The sequence below is a fragment of the Ambystoma mexicanum genome, chromosome 1p (genome assembly GCF_040938575.1).
Source record: "Ambystoma mexicanum isolate Mex_15411 chromosome 1p, UKY_AmexF1_1, whole genome shotgun sequence".
Lineage (NCBI taxonomy): Eukaryota > Metazoa > Chordata > Amphibia > Caudata > Ambystomatidae > Ambystoma > Ambystoma mexicanum.
In genome coordinates this window covers 233236831-233248332 of record NC_090921.1, presented here as the reverse complement: position 1 = coordinate 233248332, position 11502 = coordinate 233236831, and the positions used below count along the sequence as shown (strand labels likewise).

Below are 11502 nucleotides of genomic sequence, written 5' to 3'. Positions count from 1 at the left end.
ATGTCGTACGGCAGTGTTGCCAAATATGCAAATAATGCTAGACGTTTGGAAATGCTATTAATCCCTCTTGTGTTAAAATTCGCTATTTTTAAACCCCCCATTAAAAATGTTTGGTAGGAGGCAGTCTCTTTTCTTTCCTATACCTTGTTCTGCAGCGTCTACTTCTTCTACTGGCTTCTTTTTCCATTTTCTTAAAAGGTATGGGTGTCCTATGTAAACTACTCGTGGCTTCTTCATCAGAAGAAGATGAAGAGGATGATTCACTTAATCTTTCGCTCTGTGAGAAGGATGTATCCCCCGTCCCCCCTGTACTTTGTGTTGTTTGCACATCAAACTGATTTTTACCTCCTATGGGGGTGTTGGGTCTGCTCTTTGTACTTTTTTTCTTTAGTTTTTTGGACTTGGTGACTTGCGACCACTCCTCCACCCTCTTGCCTTTTGCGTTTGCACTCTGTGATTGTATGTCTGCAGCGAGTGCTGGCCGCTGTATGTTTGTTACCTCTGGAGTGAGGGACAACCTGAGCTGCACTGCTGTCTGTTCCTCAGGTATTTCCCCTTGAACCTTATCCTCAATGGCAGCTAACGTGGGAGTGGCATCTGACTCGCGCTCTGCTTGCGCATAGTCTTCTTCGTCATCTCCCCTTAGGGTCTCCAGCTCCATATCTTGCGACTCTAGTTGTGTCTCAGCAACTATTTGTGAATTTTCTGTGCTTTTCTCTGTGTTCGTATCGAAAGGTGATACCATTAGTGGCGGCGCCACAGGCGAGATACCTCCCTCGCTCTGTCGATCCCTCTGCTCAGTGACTTTGCCATTTTGTTGTTCTCTTGGTTTTTGCCCTTGGTCCTTCCCATTGTCTAGACCATTGTCCTGATTTCGGCTCGCATCCGCATTTCGTTGCTCTTTCCCCTTATCGTGCGCTTCTGCGCATGTGGGGGCCATCTTTCGTTCCTTGGCTGTGCTCTCCTTGCTTCTTGTTTCGCTCTGCCCGGGTCTGCTTTTCCCTTGCAAATGTGAGGGTAAAGTTGCCGCTGTCGCAATGCCTTCCTCGCCCCTAGACGGTGTGTTAGCGCGGCACGCATTTTCCTGTGCCTTAGTTTCAATGTTTTTCACTAGTGCAGAATGTTCCGCCGCGCGTTTACATATTTCAATGATTTTCTCTTGATTTGCCTTTGCCACGGCTTCTGCGTTGGTCGCGTCGCAACCTCCATTTTGCTCCCCTTTGTCTGCTGCAAGGCGTTCCTCCTCTAGTCTCCTTGGCCCTACTGGCGCGCGAGCAGCATTCTCTTCTTCTCCCTCCCCGTTACTTTTATCTTGCTCTTCAGTGTGTGGCATGTTCACCGGGTTTGCAACTTCCCCCAAGTCCATTTCTATGTTTTCTATGTTAATGTCATCCGGGGTGATTTCACTTGTTTTCTTCACTTTTTGTGTATATGTGGGTTTCCTGCTTGAACAAATGTCCTTGTAGTGCCCACATAACCCACAGTCTTCACACTGGAAAGGTTTGTCACACATGTTGGTGTGATGTTCTCTGCTTTTACAATTTCGGCATGCATCTTTTGGGCACTGTTGCTTCAGGTGACCAAAACTTCTGCAAAATCTGCAAAAAAGGGGTTGATTTGGGTAATATAAGTACCCTTTGTTTTTATTAAAATCCACCATTGCTGGTGGGTGCATGAGGCCCCCAATTCCACTTGGGTCTTTTAGGACCACTATGAAGCGTCTACTTCCATTGAAAATGTTGAATTTGTTTTAAATGGGGTGCCACCCTTAACCTGCTCGCAGTATAAACCTAACCAGTTAGCAATTGCCTCTGCTGTAACAAAGGGGTTATACATGTGGACTGTTATTGGGGTTTCTTGTCTCACATGACACAACTCCACTTTGACCCCTGTCAGGGCTGGATGAGCATGTTTAGAACTTTCGTGTGCCGTAATTGCAGCAAGCTCTTCTGTGAAGGTAAAATCATAGGTATTGGCGCTCCTATGTTCTTGGATACAAAACAAAGTGTCTCTTTGAGTTTTCAAGACTTCAAAAAGGATTGTTTTGACTTCATAGTCAAAATCTTTTTCTTTGCCAAATTTTGGATCAACTGTGATTCTTATTGAATTTCTCAATTCCGTGGCCGGCGGTATCGTTCGCTGTACATTTGCCATAATGCCTTTGTTTTCTACCCTTCAAACCAGCAGAAAAAGGCTCTTCCTTCCATTTTTGTAAAAAATATTTGCATAAAATTTGCATAAATTTGAACTTCAAAATGGGTCTGGACTTCCTACCCTTTAAAAACGAAAAAGGGCTCTTCTTTCTATTTTTGTAAAAATTTGCATAAAATTAGCCTAACACTAAAGCTCAAAAATAGAACATCTGTGGAAGGAAAAAAGATTTGGGTCTATCTTTGCGGCCTACCTGGCGCGGGGTGTGACAGCAACACTTCTGCTGGGCTCTCTATTGTGCAATAGAGGGCTTAAGTCAAATGGTTATGCTCGCATTATATGCAGTCTCTTTTCCAGAGAGAAACCCTCCTTGAAAAGTATCTGCACAAAAGTACAGCCACAAACACACCTGATCTTAGCCAAAAGGCCGAGAAGCGATGCCCACAAAAGCTTTGCCTAAAAGACTGCTGCTCGGCAGCTCCCCTGCTGACTCGGAGCAACGCTCTGCGGCAGAGCCCCAGATTCCTCGGCCAAGAATAGCATTTGCATGACCAGCATGCCCGGCGGTATGGTAACCATATTTTGCATGGCTCCGCCCCAAGATTTCCATGGGTCCCACAGCGCCTGGTCCGAGACGGCCAGACACCGGCTGCAGAGCTCCACCCAGCCAAGCTGCAGCCTCGGCCTGGCACTGGCCCCGTCACCTAGTGGCCGAAAGTCACCCTCAGCTGCCCAGGAGATGCTCCCCCAAGTGCGTCCCCCGCAGATAAGGCTTGCCCGTTCGTGGCCTTTCAGGGGTTTCAGGGGTGAGGCAGGGCAAGGACAGTGTCCCACATCTCCTCCTTGTGCTGCTGGCTGGCTGGCTGGCTGGCTGGCTCCTTTGCCTTGCTTTGCAGCTCCTGTGAAAAGCAAGCAAAAAGGGCAGACTTTTTTTTCCTCACGTGACACAACAGCACCTTTTCCGAAACACTGGAAAAAAAAAAAACACATTTAAACAAAAAAATATTGCAAAGTGCTCTTCTTTCAAGAATTGCTCAGTCTTTCTTTTTCACAGCATTTTTTTCCCCAAGTGGGAAGTGCACCAGTCCTGGAGGTACTGCAATACCAAGTTGATGCGTGGAGTGGACAGAGCAAGCTCCCATTCCATCTCCCGGTTCCAAAAATCAATTTAATATATGGTCCTCAGATAGAGGACGTATCAGATATTAAACTGATAAGAACAGATTTTTTTTTTTTTGAACGGTCTCCACATCTCCACTTACAACCGTCCCATTCCTCCAGCAAGGTAGAGTGTACTACATTGCGACTATACGCCAATTAGGTTTTCCAATTAAAAGGCTCTCACGAATTAAACATGGATTTGGTTTAGAAACTGTCAAAAAGGGAGGCTTAGAGCAAGGTCTCCCTAGACGACTTGTGCCCGAGCCTGACATTGTCGACCTTTTCCGCTGGAAAGGAAACAGGTCATGTTAGGTTATGGTGCACATTACTTACGCATCCTCGTCTTGCCGCCTCGAGTGCGGCCGACGATTCCTTCGTTTTCTCCACTCAGAGGTGGGTCCTGTTTGAGAAAAAGCACAAGAACATGTTGTGTAAATGTACGTTTACTCACTCTGCTTCGTCGTCGTTGCTGTCGTCCTCCGGCCCGTCGATGATCGCGTAGTCTCTCAGGAGGCTGTGGATCATCCGTCGGCAGGATTCCGTCGTCGTCTCTTTCTTCCCTACCACCAGGCGGTTTCTGGAAAATAGGAGCACATCTTTTACGCAGCACAGGATTCTCCAGCAGGCCTGGGTGTCTTCCTGTGCGTGGGTCCCCGGGAACAAACCGTACATTACTGCGTCGGCAGTGATGTTTGCTGTCGGGATCGTGCCCCCTAGTTCCGTGGCCAAGTCCCGCATCAAGTTGCGTGCGTAGGGGCAATCCCAGAAGAGATGGTACTCCGTCTCGTCCGCTGTGCAGCCCCGGGGGCAGTTTTTGAAGTGGTTGAGACCCCTGGCGTGCATGAACGCTCGCACCAGTAGACCTCCCTGGATGGCCATCCAGGCGACGTCTTTGTGCTTGTTCGTGAGCCGTTTCGATGCCACATTGCCCCACACGCGCTCTGCGGCCTCTGATGATAGGGTCCTGATCTGCTCGCAAACGTCCCTGTCACGAATGCTTTTGTGGATGGCCCCATTCTTCCACTGGTCCGGCGCCGCCGCCTCCAGCTGGAATTCACGTACAAAACGCTCCGCTTCAGCGTAGTACCAGGGGGCCGTCCAGTTGTATGGGATCCTGGCGTCCCACACCACCCATCCCAGCCTCCGCCATACCGGGAGTAAGAAGAAGCGGGCCATCAGGAAACCCACGTGACTTTCATCACTGCTCCTCAGCGCGAGCCTCACGCAGTTGCAGGTGAAGAAGCCTCTCAGCATGGTGGGGATGTCCGGCACCCCCTTCCCGCCTTTGTCGTGTGTCTTGATCATGGTTGCTCTCTTCACCCTATCCATCTTGGAGTTCCAGATGAAGTAGAATACCATCCTCGTGATGGTTTTTGCGGTGGACTTCGGCATCGGCCAGACCTGTGCGAGGTACTGTAGGACCGGGAGCACATCATTCGCCAGAGCCAGCGTCTTCCCCTCTATGGTCAGCCTCCGCAGACTCCATAGCCCTAGTTTTTGTTTGGCTTTCGCCACGCGCTCATCCCATGACCTTGTCGCGGCCCCTTCGTAGCCGAACCACACACCCAGGATTTTCATGTGGACCGGTCTGATGGGGAAGGGCAGAGGGTCGTACGTTGGGTCCCAGTCTCCGAAGAGCATGGCCTCTGACTTGGTGCAGTTTATCTTGGCCCCTGACGCCTTGCCGAAGTCCTCGCAGGTCCTTACGAGGGCCTTGACCGAGCACCCGTCTGTGCAGAAGACGGTAACGTCGTCCATGTACAGGGAGCACTTCACTTCCCCCTTGCCTTCGTTCCCCGGCACTTTCACCCCTCGTATGTCCTTGTTCTGCCGGATGTGTTCCGCCAGGAGCTCGATGACGCAGACGAACAGCAAGGGTGAGAGTGGGCAGCCCTGTCTGACACCCGACTCCACCGGGAAGGAGTCCGACTTCCACCCGTTTACCATTGCGCTGCTGAAGATGTCTCGGTACATGGTCCGCACCATGTCACAGAAGAAGTCTCCCAGACCCATCGCTCGCAGGGCACGGTCCATGAACTCGTGGGACACTCTATCGAAAGCCTTTTCCTGATCGAGGCTTACCAGGGCCGCTCGGACCCTGCGGTCCCTGACGTACTCGATCGTGTCTCTGATCAGGGCCAAGCTCTCCGCTATCTGGCGCCCTGGTATGCCGCACGATTGGTCTGGGTGGACTAGCTTCCCGATTACCTTCTTGAGCCGGTTTGCCATCACTTTTGCCAGGATCTTGTAGTCCACGTTTAGGAGCGAGATGGGTCTCCAGTTTTTGATGTGATAGTAGAAGACATGCTTAAGCACTGCAGACCCTGCCAACTAGCAGCGCAAGGACCGAACCCAAACCCTCTGCAGCTAACAGCGCTCCCGACAAGACCGTGGCAAAGAGTCGCAATGGACTTCTACGGACCCCTAGAAGAAGGGGGCTATCTACTAGTAATAATAGATGAGTATTCAAGATTCCCCTTTGTCAAACAAACGATGTCGACATCATTCGAAGAAACCGCACCCATAGTGGATGAACTGTTCAGCGAATGGGGCATCCCCAATGTTGTCAAAACCGACAACGGATCTCCATTCCAAGGAAGGGAATTCGCAAGCTTTGCAAGCCACCTGGGATTCCACCACCAAAAGATCACCCCACTGTGGCCCCAAGCCAACGGGATGGTGGAACGATTTATTGCTACAATCAAACTGACAAGACAAAAGGCAGTGGCAGAGCAGACGCCACATCCGAAGGCCATCTACAGCATGCTCCGGGGCTATCGGAATACCCAACATTACGCGACAGGAAAACCACCAGCCGAGCTCATGGTGAGATACCAACCCAGAACGCGCATTCCCCGATGGGAAGATTATACACCCGAAGAGGACCTAGCCATCAGAGAGCGGGACGCCGAAAAGAAGAGGAAGAGGAAAGCAAAGCAATGGGCCGACGGCAGAAGGAGAGCGAAAGAACAACAGCTAAAGATCGGACAAACTGTCCTCGTGAGACAAAAGCAGTGCAAGAAAACAGACACCCGGTACAGTCCCGAACCGCGCATAATCACGGCCATCAAGGGACCCATGGTCACAGCAACTGTGGACCTAGGAGACATTACCCGAAATTCCTCATTCTTCAAGAAACTGTATCTAGAGGAACCCGAGACACAAGGAACACCCACTGAGGACCACAGCGAAGAAGAAGAAACAGAGCCCCCAGTGGAATCGACTGGCGAGAGCCGCGAATCACCAGGGAGACCCCCTCGGACAATAAAGAAGCCAATGAGACTCATCGAACAGATGTAATTGGGCTTTCGTGTTAAGCACGGGGGAGGTGTTGTATAGGGAAAAGGGACATGGCCCCTTTAAGAGGACCAAGGCGGAAGGGGAGGGGCAGAGGAGGGGAAGGCAGAAAGTGTGAGAGAGAGAATAAAGGAAGTTGACAGGACCCCGGGCTCCGTGTCGTTATTCCGGTGTATGCATGAGCAGTGCATAAGGCAGGCCTAACAGATGATTCACTTAATCTTTCACTCTGTGAGAAGGATGTATCCCCCGTCCCCCCTTTGCTTTGTGTTGTTAGCACATCAAACTGGTTTTTACCTCCTATGGGGGTGTTGGGTCTGCACTTTGTACTTTTTTTCTTTAGTTTTTTGGACTTGGTGACTTGCGACCACTCCTCCACCCTCTTGCCTTTTGCGTTTGCACTCTTTGATGGTATGTCTGCAGCGAGTGCTGCTCGCTGTATGTTTGTTACCTCTGGAGTGAGGGACAACCTGAGCTGCACTGCTGTCTGTTCCTCAGGTATTTCCCCTTGAACCTCGTCCTCAATAGCAGCTAACGTGGGAGCGGCATCTGACTCGCGCTCTGCTTGCGCATAGTCTTCTTCGTCATCTCCCCTTAGGGTCTCCTGCTCCATATCTTGCGACTCTAGTTGTGTCCCAGCAACTATTTGTGAATTTTCTGTGCTTTTCTCTGTGTTCGTATCGAAAGGTGATACCATTAGTGGCGGCGTCACAGGCGAGATACCTCCCTCGCTCTGTCGATCCCTCTGCTCAGTGACTTTGCCATTTTGTTGTTCTCTTGGTTTTTGCCCTTGGTCTTTCCCATTGTCTAGACCATTGTCCTGATTTTGGCTCGTATCCGTATTTCGTTGCTCTTTCCCCTTATCGTGCGCATCTGTGCCTGTGGGGGCCATCTTTTGTTCCTTGGCTGTGCTCTCCTTGATTCTTGTTTCGCTCTGCCCGGGTCTGCTTTTCCCTTGCAAATGTGAGGGTAAAGTTGCCGCCGTTGCAATGCCTTCTTCGCCCCTAGAGGGTGTGTTAGCGCGGCGTGCATTTTCCTGTGCCTTAGTTTCAATGTTTTTCACTAGTGCAGATTGTTCCGCCGCGCGTATACATATTTCAATGATTTTCTCTTGATTTGCCTTTGCCACGGCTTCTGCGTTGGTCGTGTCGCAACCGCCATTTTGCTTCCCTTTGTCTGCTGCAAGGCGGTCCTCCTCTAGTCTCCTTGGCGCTACTGGCGCGCGAGCAGCATTCTCTTCTTCTCCCTCCCCGTTACTTTTATCTTGCTCTTCAGTGTGTGGCATGTTCACCGGGTTTGCAACTTCCCCCCAAGTCCATTTCTATGTTTTCTATGTTAATGTCATCCCGGGTGATTTCACTTGTTTTCTTCACTCTTTGTGCATATGTGGGTTTCCTGCTTGGGCAAATGTCCTTGTAGTGCCCACATAACCCACAGTCTTCACACGGGAAAGGTTTGTCACACATGTTGGTGTGATGTTCTCTGCTTGTACAATTTCGGCATGTATCTTTTGGGCACTGTTGCTTCAGGTGACCAAAACTTCTGCAAAAAAGGGGTTGGTTTGGGTAATAGAAGTACCCTTTGTGTTTATTAAAATCCACCATTGCTGGTGGGTGCTTGAGGCCCCCAATTCCACTTGGGTCTTTTAGGACCACTATGAAGCGTCTACTCCCATTGAAAATGTTGAATTTGTTTTTCAATGGGGTGCCACCCTTAACCTGCTCGCAGTATAAACCTAACCAGTTAGCAATTGCCTCTGCTGTAACAAAGGGGTTATACATGTGGACTGTTAATGGGGTTTCTTGTCTCACATGACACAACTCAACTTTGACCCCCGTCAGGGCTGGATGAGCATGTTTACAATTTTCGTGTGCCGTAATTGCAGCAAGCTCTTCTGTGAACGTAAAATCATAGGTATTGGAGCTCCTATGTTCTTGGATACAAAACAAAGTGTCTCTTTGAGCTTTCAAGACTTCAAAAAGGATTGTTTTGACTTCATAGTCAAAATCTTTTTCTTTGCCAAATTTTGGATCAACTGTGATTCTTATTGAATTCCTCAATTCCGTGGCCGGCGGTATCGTTCTCTGTACATTTTCCATAATGCCTTTGTTTTCTACCCTTCAAACCAGCAGAAAAAGGCTCTTCCTTCCATTTTTGTTAAAATATTTGCATAAAATGTGCATAAATTTTAACATCAAAATGGGTCTGGACTTCCTACCCTTTAAAAACGAAAAAGGGATCTTCTTTCTATTTTAGTAAAAATGTGCATAAAATTAGCCTAACACTAAAGCTCAAAAATAGAACATCTGTGGAAGGAAAAAGATTCGGGTCTATCTTTGCGACCGACTTCGGAATCAGGCTCCTAGGAAGACCGGCAACCCCTCGCGGTGCAAGGGTGTGACTGCAACACTTCTGCTGGGCTCTCTATTGTGCAATAGAGAGCTTAAGTCAAATGGTTATGCTCGCATAATATGCAGTCTCTTTTCCAGAGAGAAACCCTCCTTTAAAAGTATCTGCACAAAAGTACAGGTACAAACACACCTGATCTTAGCCAAAAGGCCGAGAAGCGATGCCCACAAAAGTTTTGCCTGAAAGACTGCTGCCCGGCAGCTCCCCTGCTGACTCGGAGCAACGCTCTGCGGCAGAGCCCCAGATTCCGCGGCCAAGAAAAGCATTTGCATGACCAGCATGCCCGGCGGTATGGTAAGCATATTTTGCATGGCTCCGCCCCAAGATTTCCATGGGTCCCACAGCGCCTGGTCCGAGACGGCCAGACACAGGCTGCAGAGCTCCACCCAGCCAAGCTGCAGCCCGGCCTGGCACTGGCCCCGTCACCTAGCGGCGAAAGTCACCCTCAGCTGCCCAGTAGATGCTCCCCCAAGTGCGTCCCCCTCAGATAAGGCTTGGCCGTTCGGGGCTTTTCAAGGGTTTCAGGGGTGAGGCAGGGCAAGGACAGTGTCCCCCATCTCCTCCTTGTGCTGCTGGCTGGCTGGCTGGCTGGCTCCTTTGCCTTGCTTTGCAGCTCCTGTATAAAGCAAAGGAAAAAGGGCAGACTTTTGTTTCCTCCCGTGACACAACAGCACCTTTTCCAAAAATCTGGAAAAAAAAACACATTTAAACAAAAAAATATTGCAAAGTGCTCTTCTTTCAAGAATTGCACAGTCTTTCTTTTTCACAGCATTGTTTTCCCCAAGTGGGGAAGTGCACCAGTCCTGGAGGTACTGCAATACCAAGTTGATGCGTGGAGTGGACAGAGCAAGCTCCCATTCCATCTCCCGGTTCCAAAAATCAATTTAATATATGGTCCCCAGATAGAGAACGTATCAGATATTAAACTGATAACAGATTTTTCGGTCTCCACATCTCCCCTTTAACCGTCCCAAATCCTCCAATTGACCAAAACATAAACCAATCAAAAAACACCAAATCAATAAAACCAATAAAAAAAAACTCCACTAATCAAACATGATTTTGGATAAAAAAACTAAAAGATAAAAAAATTAATAAATATATATAAATATATAGATAAAAAAAAGATATATATATATATATATATATATAAATATATATAAAACAAATTAAAGCAGTGAGTTTAAAACTCACCCTACCCCTGATCGAGGATATCAAAAGCTCTTCAATAACTCCGCAGCAAAAAGCTGTACTTGGATTTTCTTTTTTTTTTTTCTTTTCCTTCCTAAAAACTCCTCATCACTTCTATACCCCTCCCAATTCTCCACTTAGTAGTAAGCCAACCTAAACAATAAACCAACACCTAATCCGTTTAGATACATAAAAATATATATATAAGAAAATAAAAGACAGTAAGTAAAAACTTCCCCTACCCCGATCTTATTTCATCAGATCTCTCCAAAAAGTGCTAAAAACAACCAATAAATAAATATATATATAAATACATACATAAAAAAAAAATATATATATATATACCACAACACAAGACAGTGGCCCTCATTACGACCCTGGCGAAGAGGGGTTTACGCCAGCGTAATGCATGGCGTACCTCTCCGCCAGATTAGGACTTTCCGTAGCGCCATGGCGATTTTTACGCCCGGATTTTCCGGGCGGAAAAATCCATGGCGCTACGGGTCCCCTCGTTAATTACGCCACCGTATTCTACGGTGGCGTAATTAACGCCTTCCCCACTCCCATTATACCCTATGGGGCAAAAATGGGAATGGGGAAGGGTAAATGGGGATTGGGGACTTACCGCCCCGCCAAGGTCGGAATGGGGCGGTAAGTCCGCCAACCCCCATGGCGGAGTTGGCAGCTCTGCACCATGGACCTCCGCCAGGGTCGTAATGAGGGCCAGTGAGTTTAAAAACTCACCCTACCCTAGTTATTAAGATGTTAAAATTCTCCAATTGCTCTGTTGCCACATATGCAGAGCTTCCTCTTTACCCAAGGTTTTGACGTCTAGGCAATAGTATGTGTACAAACCACATAATGCCAACTTGGTACACTCTTGCGGAGTAATAGATGTATGTCGCAAAACCAGCAGTGCTCTGGATTTCCATAAGGCCTCTTTTACAGACGAGGCGATCTGGCAAAAAAGCCTATTATTCAAAGGTTCCTTCCTCCACTGGTACCCCAGGAGTGCCATATCATAAGTAGTGTCTCGCACCCCCGTCACGGCAAAAATCAAAGGTTGAAAGAACTCCCACACTAGTGTTGCATAATCACATTGCCACATAAAATGATAAATTGTCTCATCCTGTGCGCAACCTTCTCTCGGGCACACTGCTGACTTCGTCATTTGTCTCCGATACATAGACTCTTTCAGAGGGAGCGCATTCACCAACATCAACCATTTTATATCGTTTTGCCCATTAGTAACATCAGCAGTTGAAAAAAAATTCCAAACCCTTAACAACCTTG

The 11502-nt window shown here is 48.3% G+C and overlaps 2 pseudogenes; both read right to left on the bottom strand.

Moving 5' to 3' along the window:
* Window positions 1–3222: 3222 nt before the first annotated feature.
* On the bottom strand, window positions 3223–3440 carry LOC138460389 (U2 spliceosomal RNA; annotated as a pseudogene).
* A 6365-nt stretch (window positions 3441–9805) lies between these two features.
* On the bottom strand, window positions 9806–10014 carry LOC138461238 (U2 spliceosomal RNA; annotated as a pseudogene).
* Between the last annotated feature and the right edge of the window lie 1488 nt (window positions 10015–11502).